The sequence below is a fragment of the Sorex fumeus genome, unplaced genomic scaffold (assembly GCF_029834395.1).
Source record: "Sorex fumeus unplaced genomic scaffold, SorFum_2.1 ptg000010l, whole genome shotgun sequence".
In the NCBI taxonomy this organism is placed as follows: domain Eukaryota; kingdom Metazoa; phylum Chordata; class Mammalia; order Eulipotyphla; family Soricidae; genus Sorex; species Sorex fumeus.
Genome location: NW_026606067.1, coordinates 11,149,096 through 11,166,689, shown reverse-complemented (window position 1 = coordinate 11,166,689; position 17,594 = coordinate 11,149,096).

The window sequence follows — 17,594 nt, the reverse complement described above, 5'->3', positions numbered from 1 at the left end:
CATCAAGGAAATTGAAACTGTAATCAAAAGTCTTCCCAAAAACAGAAGCCCAGGTCCAGATGGCTTCACTAGTGAATTTTTCCAAACATTAAAAGACGACATACTGCCAGTCCTTCTCAAGCTTTTCCAGGAAATTGAAAAAACAGAAACTCTCCAAAACAGTTTCTATGAAGCCCACATCTATCATTAGATATTACCAAAAGGAAACAAAGACACCACAAGAAAAGAAAACTACAGATCTATGTCCCTGTGAACACAGATGCGAAGATTCTCAACAAAATACTAGCAAAGAGAATTCAACTACTCATCAAAAAGATCATACACCATGACCAAGTGGGATTCATCCTAGGGATGCAAGGATGCTTTGACACTCTGAATTCAATCAACATAATCCATCATATCAAAAAAATTAAAAGATAAAAAACATATGATCATATCAATAGATGCAGAGAAAGAATTTGACAAGATCCAGCACCCGTTTATGATGAAAACCATCACCAAATTGGGGATAGAGGGGACTTTCCTCAATATAGTTAAAGCCATTTACCACAAGCCTACAGTAAGCATCATCCTCAATGGGGAAAAACTGAGAGCCTTCCCCCTAAGATCAGGGACGAGACAAGGATGTCCACTCTCTCCACTGCTGTTCAATATAGTACTGGAAGTACTTGCAATAGTGATTAGGCAAGAAAAATATATAAGTGTATCCAGGTAGGAAAGGAAGAAATCAAGCTCTTAGTATTCGCAGATGACATGATACTATACATAGAGAACCCTAAAACCTCTACCAAGAAACTCCTAGAAACAATAGACTTCTATAGTAAAGTTGCAGGGTATAAAATCAATACCCAAAAGTGCATGGCTTTCCTATACGCAAATAGTGAAAGAGAAGAAAGTGACATGAAGAAAACAATCCCGTTTACAATTGTGCCCCAGAAAATCAAGTACCTAGGAATCAGCTTAACTAAGGAAGTAAAGGATCTGTACAAAGGAACCTACAAAACGCTGCTTCAGAAAATAAAAGAGGCCATCAGGAAATGGAAAAATATCCCCTGTTCATGGATGGGGAGAATTAACATTGTCAAAATGGCAATACTTCCCAAAGCACTGAACAAATTCAATGTGATCTCTATTACAATACCCATGACATTCTTCAAAGAAATGGAGCAAATACTCCTGAAATTTATATGAAACAATAAGCCCCCACGAATAGCTGTAGCAATTCTGGGGAAAAGGAAAATGGGATGAATCAATCTCCCTAACTTCAAACTCTACTACAAAGCAGTAATAATTAAACAGCATGGTACTGGAACAAAGGCAGTGCTGCAGAACAATGGAACAGAGTCGAATATACTCACATATCCCCCTAAGCATATGATCATCTAATCTTCGATAAGGGGGCAAGGAATGTGAAGTGGAGCAAGGAAAGCCTCTTTTACAAATTGTGCTGGCAAAACTGGAAGGCTACATGCAAAAAAGTGGGCTCAGATCTCTGCCTAACTCCATGTACAAAAGTAAGATCAAAGTGAATTAAAGACCTCAACATCAGACCTTAATCCATAAGGTACATTGAAGGCAAAATTGGCAAAACCCTCCATGATATTGAAGCTAATGGTATCTTCAAAGATGTCACGCCACTGGCCAAGCAAGTGAAAACAGACAAATGGGACTATCTTAAACTAAGGAGCTTCTGCACCTCCAAAGAAACAGTGACCAAAATACAAAGACAGTCTACAGAATGGGAAAGGATATTCTCTGAATACACATTTGACAAGGCGTTGATATCAAGGATATACAAAATACTGGTTGAACTCCACAAGAAGAAAACAACTAACCCCATCAAAACATGGGGCGATGAAATGAACAGAAACTTTCTCAAAGAATAAACCCAAATGGCTAAAAGGCACATGATAAAATGCTCCACATCATTAATGATCAGAGAGATGCAGATAAAAACCACAATGACATATCATTTCACACCACAGAGACTGGCCCACATCCAAAAGTCCAAAAGCAACAGGTGTTGGCGCGCATGTGGCGAGAAAGGGATATACCAACTGGTTCAGCCCTTTTGGAAAACAGTATGGATGATCCTCAAAAATTTGAAATTCAGCTCCCATTTGACCAGCAATACTACTCCTGGGAATATATACCAGAGAGGCAAAAAAGTATCGTCGAAGGACATCCACACTTATTTGTTCATTGCAGCACTCTTTACAATAACTAGAGTCTGGAAAAAACCTGAGTGCCCAAGAACACATGACTGGTTAAAGAAACTTTGGTACATCTACACAATGGAGTACTATGCAGCTGTTAGAAAAGATGAAGTCATGAAATTCATATACAAGTGGTAGTACATGGAAAGTATCATGCTAAGCGAAATGAGTCAGAAAGAAAGGAATAGTCATAGAAAGACTGCATTCATCTGGGGAACATAAAGTAACAAAATAGGAGACTTACACCCAAGAATAGCTGAGATACGTACTAGGAGGATTACCATGGCTTAGAGTACAGCTGAACACGCTAGGGGGAAAGGCAGCTCTGATAGAGACGGGTGCACCAAATAAAGGGTGTTGGGAAGTTCCTCTCAGGATGGGAAATGCGTGATGAGAGTCAACTGTAGACTGAACAAGATTGCCACTCAATGTCTCTTTTGCAAACCACAACAGTCAAAAGGAGATAGATATGAAAAGGGAATGCCCTGCCACAGAGATAGGGTGGGATAGGGGTATAGGGGATGGGAGGGATGCTGGGACTAGTGGTGGTGGAGCATGGGCACTGGTGGAGGGATGAGTATTCGATCATTGTATAACTGAAACCCAAGCAGAAAAATTTGTAAGTCTACGACTGTACCTCATGGTGTTTCACTAATAAAAAATTAAGGAAATAAAACCCAAAATAAACAAAAAAGACAGTGGAAAAAAAAGAATATTACCTTCCACTTTGTGTGGACTTTGTGACTTGTGTGGGGACTCTGATTCAGGGGAACATGTTCTTTTAGATTGGGTTTTGTACAGATTCTTGTTTTCAATATTATTTTGGTGAGTTTAGGGGGCATTTTGATTGGAATAGGCTAGTGGACCACTGACCTATAATTGGTTGGGACAGCCAGGCTGACCTCGTAAGAGTTTGGTATAGGAAACTATGATATGGGTCCAATGTACTATGAAAAGAAAAATTTACTGGCCCTAGATCCCCCACCACTGCCGGTGTACCTGTGGGAGGAGGGGTCACACATTGATGCAATTTCTGGGTTACAGTTCAAGTCCTACTGCAGGCGCACTTCTAAGGACACACATTCCCCTTTTCTCTAAATGTGGTGACCTGTGGCCACAGAGGGGGCCTGTCTGTTCACTTCCACCTCTCACCATGCCACCCCAGAGGCCACAACCCAATTTATGTTTCTGAATTCCAGCTACAACACTTTGTAAGCCTTTAAAATCTATCCTGTTAACGTCACTGAGATGAATTTTTTACACAGTGCAAAATTTAGTACTTTGTTTGAAAAAGAAGATGCCTTTTAAAAAGTAATTTCTGACTTGGATTCAATTGAATGAAAAATTTATCAAAGAGGGCTGGGAACATCACTCAGTGGTAGTTCAATGCCTGGTACATACACACAGAGATCTTCCAAGAAATTATCAAAAAAAATTGAACTCTAGTCTCTTATAGATGAAAAAGGTCAAAAAATGAAAAAAAAATAAAAAGGTTAGAATTTGCTCCTATTCCTGCACTGTCCTGCTCAGTTTCTCAACCAGAGCTATCTAAAGTGTGGTCCTGACCAGAGATCCTGTGTTCCTCCTGGCTTATTGACTGGACACATTCCAGATCCTGAAGATGTTCCTAAATCAGCATTCAGACCGGGACCAAGAATCTGTGTCCTAACACTAGCAACAACTCTTGGGAGATGTGAAATTAAAGAACTTTTCAAGACTGCTCTCAAAATTAAATAAGCCTTTTAAGTTACTACCCAGAGTGGGTTCATAGACATAGAAATGTATTTTTTTACTTTTGGCCACACCCAGAACTGTTCAGGGTACACCCTCATGTTTAGTGCTCAAGGACAACTCATGAAGGGGCCGGGAACTACAAACAGTGCCAGAAATTGAACCAAAGCGAGCTGCATACAAGGCAATTGACTTAACCCTGTGTTTTTTTCTCTAGGCCCCAGAATCAGAACTTTTTATTAAGATATTTTAAAATCTTAACATTGTTAGATAAAATGTACACAATTTAATGTGTGTATTTTATAGGAACCACTTTTTATATACATAATACATGTACTGGAGTAATAGCATAGCAGATAGGGCATTTGCCTTGCATGTGGCCGACCTGGGTCAGATTCCTCCATCCCTCTCGGATAGCCCAACAAGCTACTGAGAGTATCTTGCCCGCATGGCAGAGCCTGGCAAGCTCCCCGTGGCACATTCAATATGCCAAAAACAGTAACAAGTCGATGGAGACATTACTGGTGCCCGCTTGAGCAAATCAATGAACAATGGGAGAACAGTGCTACAGTGACAATGCTACAATGCATGTACATATGTATATTCTTACCCAAGCATTCCTCCAAGCTACAATTTACTTCCCAGTCCTAGGCAGCCATGTAACCCTTGCCATTGCTGTTTTACTCGTGGATCCTATCAAAACCTTCTACGCTCCCTTAACTAAGAGTGTCTCTAAGGAGAAGAAGACAGAGTCAAACTGGGAAGGTCTTGCTCTGTAGCTCCTTCTAAACATGATCATATACAAAGTGAAATAATGTGGTGGACAGCAAGTGTTTCCATGTTTATTATTTTAAGAGGGAAAGATGATCATTTACACTGGACTTGATTTTTAGCCCTTCCTGCATCCTCCTTTTCAATGAAAAGCAGAGAGCAGAGGGTCTGGGAGCTAACAGTACTTATTCAAAGCCTGGTTCTGTTTGTTCAAGCTTAACAGCCTCACACAAGTGCCATCCTCTTCCTGCACTTCAGTCGTCACATGAAAGCTAAAAACACTCCCTGGATTTTAGTCCAGCCTTTCTTCTTTCACTGGCATAGAGAATACATTTAGAAGAAGTCACAGAGTACAGCGTTGAGGAAATAGAGTTGGGCATATGTGCCTCTTATGCTAGATTTCCTTCCCTGGAATCATGTGTGAGGGAAAGGAAGAGAAGCACTTCCCACAGCAGGACTTTTCCATATTTCTGAAGTGACATTTCTGGAGGAAGGGCTGCAAGACACCATCATAACAGGTTTCTCCCCAAAGACCAGCCTTCAGCCTTCTTCCACAGTCCTGATCTGTGACCCGTGACTTTCATAAAAATGATCTTGTACAAAAGAAGGAATTTTATGTTCTCCTTTTTCATGCTCTTCCTTCCTCAGCTTCTACTGTGTGGGAATAAGTGTACAGGATCTTGTCAGTGCTTAGCCAAGTAAGAACACCTGGAAAGAGCAGCCACTGCCAGTGGCATTCATCAATGTCTTGGGTCAAGACCAACTTCCTTATCTGAAATTGAGAAATCTGCTCTTCGGTCTCACTTCAGTTACAACACTTATGAATGGCAGAGCAGATAACATCCAATACTTCCCCACACATCCTGTGTGGGAGAATAGATCTCACAGTTCATATGGAAAGTCTATCATTTTTGCTCTTTTCAGTTCTAATGGAACTCCTAATTTGAAAGTTCCTTACTTTGGTCCTTTCAGAGTGAAGAATTATAGAAATTCAAGTGGAAAATTAGAAAATCACACAGCAGATAAAAAAAAAAATTTCCTGGTTTGATTACTAAAATGCTTGAGATCTCTACTTCAGGAATCTATATGCCAAAGAAGAAAAGTCAAAGGTCTGCGTTTGAGAGTTGAGATGGAAAAAGGAGAGGAGGGGCGAGTTTGCATTTATGATGGTAATTGAATTGATTAAAAAGGAAATGGCTAGTTTCATTTTAGTTTAAAGTTTATTGAAATGGAAAAGTAAAGCAATATATATATTTCCTCCTACACTTTAACATACAGTCATATAGGTTAAATATATATCAAATTAGATGCTAATTTTTGATTATATAAAGTTATAAAAAAAGGGTTTTTTTTTGCTTTTGGGGCCACAGTCTGTGGTACTCAGTGATGACTCCTGGTTCTGTGCTCAAGGATTATTCTCAGCAGTCCTCAGGGGATCATCTGCAACACCAGGGATCAAGTCCAGGTCATTTGTGTGCAAAGCAAATGCCTTACCCACTGTATTATCTCTTTGGCCCTGGGGGGGGGGGGGATCCAATTATTTTTTTAATCTTTTTCTCTTCTATGGGTCCTTCTTGTGCTAATCAGCATTTCTCAACTTTTTTTTACTCAGTCATTTCTCAGTTTCTTTACTTATCAATTTCTTTAGTGACCCCTTATTCCCCTGCTATGGCCACCATGTGATTTTCACCAATGGTCTCTTTGAAATCTTTTTCTGACCCACAGGGATATGGTCCCTTCTTGAGAAATGCTGTGATAATAGGACCGAAAAAGATGAAAAAAAAATAGAAGAGGTTTATTCTTTTTTTTTATTAGTGAAACACCATGAGGTACAGTTGTAGACTTACAAATTTTTGTGCTTGGGTTTCAGTTATACAATGATCGAGTACCCATCCCTCCACCAGTGCCCATGCTCCACCACCACTGATCCCAGTATCCTTCCCACCCCCCATCCCCCCATCCCACCCTGCCTCTGTGACAGGGCATTCCCTTTTGTTCTCTCTCTCCTTTTGGGTGTTGTTGCTTACAAAAGAGGCATTGAGTGGCAATCATGTTTGGTCTATAGTCTACTTTCAGCATGCTTCACAGATCCTGTGAGGATCCTCCCAACACCCTTTATTTGGTGCTCCCTTCTCTATCCTTCTTCCTTTTCCCCTAGCACATGTGGCTGGCTTCCAAGTTATGGAGCAAAATTCCTGGTACTTATCTCGGCCACTCCTGGGTGTTAGTCAAAGAGGGTTATTCTTTATGTATTCTACACATTAACAATCAACAATAACATAATTTACTCTCCACATACAGTAAGCATGTTGAAGTGAGGTGAGGTGAGGTGAGGTGAGGTGAGGTGAGGTGAGGTGAGGTGAGGCAAAATAAAGGTGAGTAAGGTGAAGTAAGCAGAGGGGAGGGGAGTTGAGGTAAGGTAAAGTGAGGAGAAGTGGGGTGAGATGAGGTGAGGTGAGCTGAGATGAAGCAAAGTAAAGCAAGGTGGGCATAAGGTGAACTAAGGGGAGGGGAGGGAAGGAAAGATAAACTATTTTGTTACTGCTCAATGTTCCACTGCTTTCAGGCATAGACAGACAAATTCATGCTCTTCTTAGTATGGAAATAAATACACATGCACACACACAAAACTAATAACAGCAAAATTCTTCTCAACTTGCTCCTTTCTTATTATTTTTACTAGAGAATCTGCCATCAATACAACTTAGTCCATTTAGTTAAACACAACTTGTTACATTCCTGACTTTTTTCTTATCACTATTAACTCACTTTGGTTACATGCTAATGAACACAGGAAAAGATTATGTTTCAGTACTCATATAATGAGTTTAAAGGCAATGTTATTTGATTTCATCCTATTTGGCAATATCTTAGGTTTGATGAGACTGATGAATTTTTTTTATCCTTTCTTCAGGACTCCTGAAGACATTCCTGGTTTCCAAGTGCAGAAGCATTTGTTGTTGGGCTTTTTTTTCTGTGTTAGCACCTTGGTGACCAAGGAGATTTGGTTTTATTACCCTTCATAAATACACTTAGCAACCACTATCCCAAGATTTATGGTAGATTCCCTTTGTTATGGTGATTCCTGCTAATACACATAGTGAGCCAAGTAGATTCCCATAAATGACTGAAATAGCAACTGTATGATTTGAGTTTAAAACTATAAGATTTGAATTTAATTTACACTGAACATACATCTCAATTCTTAAAACCCCAAAGGGCTCTATGTCTAAAGGTAGATACACAATTTAAAGGTAGATTCACAGATACTTGCACAAGAGAAAAAAAAACAGAAATGTCGGTATTGTCGCTATAAAAGGAATGATTCATTTAATTTAATATCTAAAATTTTCACTCTTACTAAGCAATTAGAGGTGTTTAGTTCACCAAATACAAAAATACAGTGATTTTTAAGGCATTCTAAGTGAAAAAGGATTCCTTTTCTTAAAATTTTATTATACACTTAGTTTCTTACAGATGCTTTATAGTTGTTAAATTACTTAAAATTTTACAACATTCTAAATATAATCCTATAATTCAGAGTAATGGGATATTATTAGATCAATAATTCAATTTTTGTTGGTTTGTTTTGCGATGTGCCACACTCCACAGTCCTCAGGGCTGACATCTGTCTCTGTGCTCAGGGATCACTCCCAGTGGGTTCTGATGACTACGTGTGATGCTCACAATCAATTCAGGTAGGACGCATGGAGGGCAAGCAGCTACCTGCTCTACTATTGCTCCGGCTTCCCCTAATTCAATTATAGAATTACATGGCCAAAACTGCATGTAACTCTATAGGGCCAACTCCACAGTTCTTTTTTCAACAGAAAGGTATAAAGTGATAGCCCCAAATATTTTTCTATTTTTGTAAACATTAATATAGCTAAATCACTGGTTTGTGTTATCTATAATGATTAATAAAGTGAAGTAAGAAGTATTCAGCAATTGAAGACCATTTCTAGGGGGTCTCAGTAAAGAAATTAGGGTAGAACAAAACATTTTTTTCTTTTTTCCACTTGATTTCATTTATGTTTTTTGGGTTTCTTTTCTTTTTTTTTTCACTCAAGTAACGCAGGAGTATTTGTTTTAGGCATGCCTCCTTAAAGATCAGCAGCTTTATGAATCTATGCTACATCTACTCACTACTGACAGCCTAGTTTCATCCACCACAAGCTTTGATGAGGCTCTTCCATCCTATTTACCATAGCTATCTGCCTCAGAAACATGATCTTACAAGTTTTCAGTTCATTGGCTGCCCACTGGTACTTCCCCTCATCTCCTGCCCTACTACTTTGATTCCTTTATCTTTATTTCAAACATTCATGCCATCAACATTACCTACCATCTTTCAGACCCTTGCTGGAGTTGAAGAAATCAGCAAGGAACAGTTCCTGCCAACCTAAAGGAGAACATGGAAATGGAAGTAAATCAGTCTTTCTGATGGTGTGTAAAAGTTGCACTGGGAATGGTTTCCTTTCAAGTGGCACTGACTTTATCACTACCCACCTTATTTCACACTACCACAGAAGAGCTCAGAAACTTATTTTTTTTTAAGTGCAGCTGTCAGTAATGATTAATACAACGGCGAGACATGGTGTATGAGAACGGATATAAGTGGTTTTACAAAGACTGTGTGGTTGTGTGGGACACGCATGCTGAACAGAGACTGCAGACACTTTGCCTCAAACTTCCTTTTGCAGGGTGAACATGTAAATAAGCCTTGCGTGGAAGTCTTCATTTCCGTAGTAAGGAGCCTGACTAACCAGAGATGCTCTGCATTACTCATTTCAGTGATGGTCTGCTTGTCTTGAGGCAACATAAAAACCATGTAAAAGAGATAGCAATAGAACTTAGGTTACCCAAATTAATTTAGGACAGGTTTTCCAACCATTGGCTATGGCGCTTCTCTATGATCCAATTTAAAATAAAGCCAAAAGGTGCTGGGTTTGAACAATCTCAGATCAAATTTTATAATGTAGTATAGTTGGCAGGGAAATGATTCAGCAATTTTTACTTACACTCCCAAATAATTCTAGATAAAATTTTATTTTGAATACCTACTGCTCAATATTACTGTGAATGTTGTGCTTATACAGAGATGATCCCCAAGGAATTTTCAGATCAGTTGTAATAGGAATCATTTAAAAAATGGGGAGAAATTAGCACAAAACAAGATAATCATGCATTTCATTGCTTAATGACAGACTGAACATCAGAGAGATGGGAATAACCTAGATAAAAGCACTATGAGTTAGTGCAACAAGGAAAGAGATTATAGCTAATGTGAGCTTTAAGAAAGGGTGACATTTAAATAAAATAGAAGAATAAGAGGTATGTAAATGAAAAGAGAGAGGAGCAATGGCAGAGATGTATAAAATCTTGAATAAAGGTGAGGAAACAGTAAATAGACTCAGGGCTTCAGCAGAGGCCCTTGGGGGAAGAGTAAGAATAGACTTGAATATGAAGGTTGACTTCAGACCAGGGAGAACAGGGATATGAGCTGAGTTCAGGCCTCCTACTATAGGTAATGGGAAGCTTTCAGACATTTTTCAATAGAATTATGTGATAAATATAGAGATATGATCCAAGGGAAAGAACAGATTTTTTAAAATTTATTTTTATTTTATTTTTTATTGAATCACTGTGAGATATAGTTACAAACTTTCACAATTAAGTTTCAGTCACACAATGAGCAAGCATCCATCCCTCCATCAGTGCTCATCTTCCACCATCAATGCTCCCAGTATCCCTCCCACAACCTCCACCCCCTTTTACACCCTGCCTCTGTGGCAGGCTCCTTGCTTCTTAGTCTCTCTCTCTCTCTCTCTCTCTCTCTCTCTCTCTCTCTGGGGCATTATGGTTTGCAATACAGATACTAAGAGGCCATTGTGTTTGGTCCTTAGTCTACTTTCAACATGCATTTCCCATCCCAAACAATTCCTCTAATTATTTATTTATGTAACCTTCTCCATCCTAACTGCCTTGGAAAAAATAGATTAGGACCAGATATGTTATATGTTAGAAAACCCTCCTTTTTTTTAAATTAATAAATTATTTTCTGTTCTTGTATTTTTTTGTGTGTGTATTTGGGAGGGAGTGAGGGGACACACCCAATGTCCAGTGGTGCTCAGATTTTACTCCTGGCTTTGCACTCAGGAATCACTTCTGGTGGGGCTCAGGGGACTTTATGGGGTGCCAGATATCTAATCTTGGTTGGCAGCATGCAAGGCAAGTGCCTGTACTAGCTCTCCAGTCTTTCAAATATTGAAAGAATATTGGTTCAATATTTTAGGTATTGTGAAAAAATGCCTTAAAACTGTATAATATATGTCACTTCATATTAAAAATTAACAGATTAGTCACTGCGATAGCGTAGCAGGTAGGACATTTGCTGACCCGAGTTCGATTCCTCTGCCCCACTAGAAAAGCCTGGCAAGCTACTGAGAGTATCTTGCCCACACGGCAAAGCTTGGCAAGCTACCCATGACATATTCGATATGCCAAATACAGTAACAAGTGTCACAATGGAGCTGTTACCGGGCCCGCTCAAGCAAAATTGATCAACAATGGGTGGACAGTGACAGTGACTGATATATTGTAACTTTTCTGGAATTTTCTGGGCTTGTTTTTATTTGTTTTGGAACCACACCGAACAATTCTCAGTGCTTACTCTTGGCTCTTCATTCAGGGATCACTCCTGACAAGGTCCAAGGGAGCCATGGGTCAGGGGTGCAAGACTTAGGAAGGACCTGTGAAAGACAGCTCCCTGTGTACTATCTCTCCAGCACACAGGTATTTTGTGATATTTTTGGCATGGGTATAATAAAATGAAGCTTTATCCTAGTAAATAGGTCCTATACTGTGGATTATTGTCAGAATTTCAGGAAATTAAACTACTTACACAAAAGGGGTTTCAGTTAATTGGTTTCAGAGTTGGTGATGTGGCCTTTTTTTTTTTTTTTGCATTTGCGTTTGCCACTTCCTCTGTACACGTTAGCAAAATACTAACCCAAGTTGTGTCAATGACAGTATGGATGAGTTTGTTAGACTTTTCGTTCTTGATCATCACCTCTTTGAGCCAGAGTAAGATCAATCTTCACACTGCCAATTATGAAAGAGGCATAGCTGGAGAATTATGTGATCTGACACTTACAAATTATTGTATAGCATTTTATCTCATCATAGAGAAAGATAGGCCAGGAGTCCAGCTGGCTAACCCATCTCTCCATTTAAATGTAAGATCAATCAAGTTTTCCCTCAATTATTTCTTGAGAAAGTCTGTTTGCAACTGTGAAATGGTTGCCACACAGTCAGGAGCCAGGTGGAGTCACACACCCTAGGTCATATTTCCACGACCACAGGCCTTAAGTGACCCAACAGTAAAGCTAAATTTCAGTGCCTGTGTTCGCTGATCTGGTTCAAAATCTAATAAGTTGACTGTGATATTACATCTTCATTACATCTTCATCTTCAGATTACATCACATTCGTGGTCTTCAGTGGCTGTTCCTAATTTTGCTCAAGGTCACTCCTGGCAGTGCTCACTGTGTGATGCCAAACCTACCACATGCATAGCTTACTCTCAGTACATCAAACTAGCTCTCTGGTCTTGGACTCAACATATTTTAAACATTGAGCCATCTCAAGAGAAGGGAAATTTATAAGTAACAAGGTAGCCTTATGGCACAGCCTTTTCATCCTCATTCACTGCCATGGTATAAGTGTTGTAGCACATGTCCTTGCTTCTTGCAGATTTGTATGAGCAACATATTGCCAACATATTTATATCTATAGTGGCGAGTATAATTTATATCTATAGTGAGTAAACCTGGGAGCAGATTATACTGAACTATAAATTAATAAAATATCAGTATTTCTGATGCTACATAATGTCCAGGAACCTACAAACCAAATGCAAAGAAATCACAAAAGGAAGACAAATGATTAGTACTCATGCATGAATAATTTCCCTGCGAATATAAAATTGAGGTAGGAAGAGATTAGGGCCAGAACACTTGATTCAGTATTATATGACCAACCTATATAATTGATTTCAAGGAGAGAACCAACTGTAGCCATCTATTACTCTTTCTCTGAAATTTTCAGAAGACACTCTCTAGACTTACTAAATTTTTCAGTGAAAAAATTCCAGAAGCAATGGAAGCCACTACTTAATGAAATAATGACTCCAGGCTTCCCCAAAGTACCTTAAATGCAAATTAATAGGAGTTCTGAAGGCAGTTATCTACAAATTTCAAGCTAAGCCTCATGTGTTCCAGGAAGCAGAAAACTCTCACCATGACTTACTTTCACAAGAGTTCTGTGCCATGTAATTCTAGTCTAGAAAGTCATGGAGACTCTTACAGGAAGACAGATCCTCAGCGTCCATGGAAAATACAGGGGATTTTTCAAAACAGTGCCCCCACATTTCACTTTCAAATGCATTTAAAAACTAAGCACAAGCCCAGACAAATAGACATACATACATGCACAAAAAATATACAGACAAATGTCAACTCAGAGTTTAGAGATTGCACATGACATCTGTAACATGTATACATCCCCCTATGTTTTCCTAATTTTTAAGTTTGATTAGAGTTTCATAAGACAATGATATTGGGAAATTAGAACATTCGCACAACTGCGGAAGATAAAATGATAGAAAATCGAGTTGCTAGTATTTTCTTCCATTTCTTTTTGTTCTTCTTGTTTTTGTTTTTGGACCTGGAAGTGCTAGGGGGCTTGTTCCAGTTGTGCACTTAGGGAATCATTCCCTACTAGTCCTGGGGTACCGTCTGGTGCCAGGGATCAAACCTGGGTCTCCCACATGCAGAGCATGAACCCAGCTCATTGAGCCATCAATCTGCCAATCCCCCCAGTTGCTGCCATTTGTTTCACCCATAGTCCACTGTAAAAAATATATGCACACACACGAAGGAATAATGTGGTGATGCGTGTGTTGTTGGGCTCTCCAGATGACTCTCTTGCCACCCGTGTTCGGTGATCTCTAGCCGCTGTGTATGGACCGGATGGGGATAGATCCTCCTTTGTGCTCTGCATCTGTATGTGTCGCTGTGCTCTCTTCTGTCTGTCTCTCTATTTCTGACTCTGTCTCTGTAGTCTCTCCTTTGGTCTCATCCAATCTCTCTCTCTCTGAAGTTCTTATATTTCTTTCTCTGGAGTGCTTCTGTCTCTCTCTCTCTCTCTCTCTCTCTCTCTCTCTCTCTCTCTCTCTCTCTCTCTCTCTGGATTCTGACTCTGCCCTCATTCTCTTTTACAATCTTCATTTATATAGCAATCACATAGGGTGGTGATACAAAGGTGGGTTGAACATCAACATAAAAAATTAACAAAGAGGGGTAAGACCACTCCTCCAGGAGATTAACTCAAGGACAAAATCTCATATAAGGAGATTACTCCAGATTACTAGGAGATCCGCTTAAGGGTGGATCCCATCCAGGGTGTGTCACTTTCTTCTTTCCTCAACTAGTAATCCACTTAAATAGTTGTAGTAATTCTACTACTTCTAATACTTCTAGCAATGTCATTCTGTATGAGCACAGTAATAGTTACGTCAAATTTAAGTTTGGTTCTTCCTGAAGACATCTCACTATATATTCCAGACCACAGACCTCAGGCTAGGTTAGTCTTCTTAATGCCAGCGGGTCCTTATCTCATCGTTACTTTTGGATCATAACAGCATTTGTCCATGATCATGCTCTCAACTTGAGTATTGTGGCACCTTGACCTGGCCCATTTCAATGCCAGGGTAGCTCATAGCTTGCCCCAGGTCCATTCAGTCCCTCGTCAGGACCCTGCTTTTGGGGTGCTAGGAACTAAGGGTACCTAAATCAAGAAAGCAGATGCCCAGGAGTAAATATTATTTGGATTCAATCAAATCTCAAGTTACAAAAGCATAATATTAACTGTCTTCCTGTGTCCATACAGAAAAGACATTGCTTTAAGGTAAACTAAGTTCCCTGCAGCAAGGCTGAAAGGGCAAACCCAATGTTATCCTACAGTCCACATGCTGAAATAGCCGTAATGAGAATGTTTCCTCTTAGCACAGGTCTGTGGGGTGGTCATTAACAGAGAGTGGCCATGAGCATGTGCATATATCAGAGGAAAATAACTTAGAAAATAGCACAGAGGAACCATGTCACATACCAACAAACCCATTATGGAACATGCTGTCTCATCCTAGGGGAAAATATACAAAGACAAGAATGGAAATAGAATGAAAGAAAAATGCTAGTGTTTTTGAAGAGTTGCAAAGCCAAAACAGCAATCAAGGAAGTCTTCCCTGATGAGTTCAATGAAATCTAGAGCCACCCTTATGAAGAGAGGAAGCAATGTGTGCAAAAGAACCAAGACTGATATGGTGAAGGAAAAAGTTGTGCCTGGAATAAAATCATCAAGAAAGTAAAGTTAGAGAAGATACAGAAGTTCCTACAGCTTAAGAACTTGCATGTTTTCCTAGCAATTTGACTTTACATTAAGTAACCTGGAAAGCCAATGGAAGATTTTGAGCAACTGAGATAATTATGAACTTGTTTTGTTTTGGGGTCACACAGGGCAATGTTCAGGGATTATTCCTGGTTCTTTACTCCAGGATCATCCCTGGCAGCTCAGGGGACCAAATGGGATGCCAAGGATCGAATCCACGTTAGTTGCATGCAAGAAAAGCACTCTACCCACTGGACTATTTTTCCAGCCCCAGAATTATGAACTTTTTGAAAAATAATCAGTTTGGCTATTATGATGAAAACTGACTAAAGGGGAGAGATGAAATGGACAACTGAAAAATTAGATAAAGTTTCTTACTATATTCAAAGAAAAAGATAATGATATCTTAGACCAGTATAATTGCAGCAGAAGTGATAATGACTCAGGTTCTTAATATTTGAAGACAATGTAACAGGAAATATTACAATATCCTAAAAGGCATCAAGATTGACTTGATAGACCGTGTTCGGAGCACTTTCCTTTGTGTCCATGAATATCAGAAGTAACTGTCAAGAGCAAGTTGAGAAGGATGGTAAAAAACAGGCATTCTAAGTATGAGAGATCAATTGGACATTCAAATTAAAATCAGACCCAGAAAGATAAATTTGGGGAGAAGTTTTCAGCATTTGCTTGGTAACAAAACTGTGAAAAGAAATGAGTTCACTCAGGACTTAAATGAGAACAGAAAACAGAGCTCCAGTCTGAGTGTGGGACCACTCCAAAATTAAGAACTCTGTACATGAGAACCCAACCATGTGAAAAGAAAGGAAATGGCCAACAAGTAAAAGAACAGCCAGGCTTGTGCTGAAAGACAAATGAACACACATTTCAAGGAAAAAAATAATAATCAAGTATATCAGATTTAACTCATAGTTTTAGTAAGAGGGATCTTAGCTTTAATGATAAAAGAGGTGGACAATGAAAATTTCTCTGAAATTATTAGAAGAAAAATTTTGGCTAAAGCAGGACAAAATGGGAATAGAGACACTGGAGAAAGCATGGAAGACTAGAGGTGAAGGGGGACAGTGAGAGAAATCAGGATAGAAGCAACTTATTTAAATGCTCTTTTAAAAGATCTCATTACCAAGGGAAAAATTCTAGAGAAGTACTACAGTAGCATCTTTCAACTAGGAGTGGATACTGGCTTGCATTTTGACATAGATAATAACAGCACGGTGACAAGAGAGAAAGGAGAATCCATATATATGTAAGAAGGCCAAAGATTGAACAGATGAGCACTGGGGGTTTGCAGTTTTTCTTCCCTAGTTGCCTTTACTTTCTCAGAAAAATGGAAAACAAGATCATTACCTGATGATAAATGTGCAAAGAATGAAACTCATTACATAATAAGAGGGACCATTAAAAAACTGTCCAGCAAGAGAATACTGAGACTTGTTGGTTTCTTGCCACCCCTTTACAGAAAACCATTTGTCCAAGCTCTAAAACAGGACAAGATGTGCTGATGTACAACATGTCCCTATCTGTAGAGAGGAGAGCTACGTATTCAGTGCTGCTCAAAAGGAAATGAAACTCACTAAAGATAAATTAGATCTGGGTGTTCACTTCTGCCTCCAGTTCCGTTCAGACTTGGCATTATCATCAATAGTTTCAGTTTCACAAATCAAGAGTTCTTTGTGTACTTGGTTGTTGGCAGTTAGAGGTGATGTGGGATGAGGAAAAGGGGACAATAGTTTATTTTTTGTTTTTAACGAGGAGTCCCATTTTACATGGTTTTTATAGTATGATTGCAAATTATGGAAACCTCTTTTAAACATTTCATATTTCAAAACTAACCAAACATTATTTGTTATGTAAAATTAAAGTTCTCATCTTTTAGTGGAATTTAAAGAACACTGACCTAATACTTTCTTTAAACTAAAATGAGCATAAGGACATAATGAAAAAACTTGTCAAAATGAGTCACATTCTATAATAACTGCATGTGACATTTTATTCCACATTATAGATTATACAGGTTAAATTTCAGACTTAATAGCAATCTCCAATGTGCATTCATTCATTCAACAAATCTTTATTAAGTACCTTCTATACAACTATGGTGGGAAAGTGGTAAAGTTCTTTCCCTTTGGATTCAAAGGGGAGAAATACAGATTTCAGTCAACACAATAAAATTTGAAAAATAAAAATGGAACAGGGTCATGAGAACAATGAGAAAAATTATAGCAAAGTAAGAAAAATATGTAAATATTGCAGTATAAGTACGGTGGTAAGAATAAATCTTAAGGAAAAACTAACAGAACAAAGACTTGAAGGAGTGCTGAAGATATGATCCCCCTCAGTCTCTGGGCTTCAGAACCAGGCAGCAAGAGAGGTAAGAACATAGACTCTTCAACTGGGTGTCTAGGGT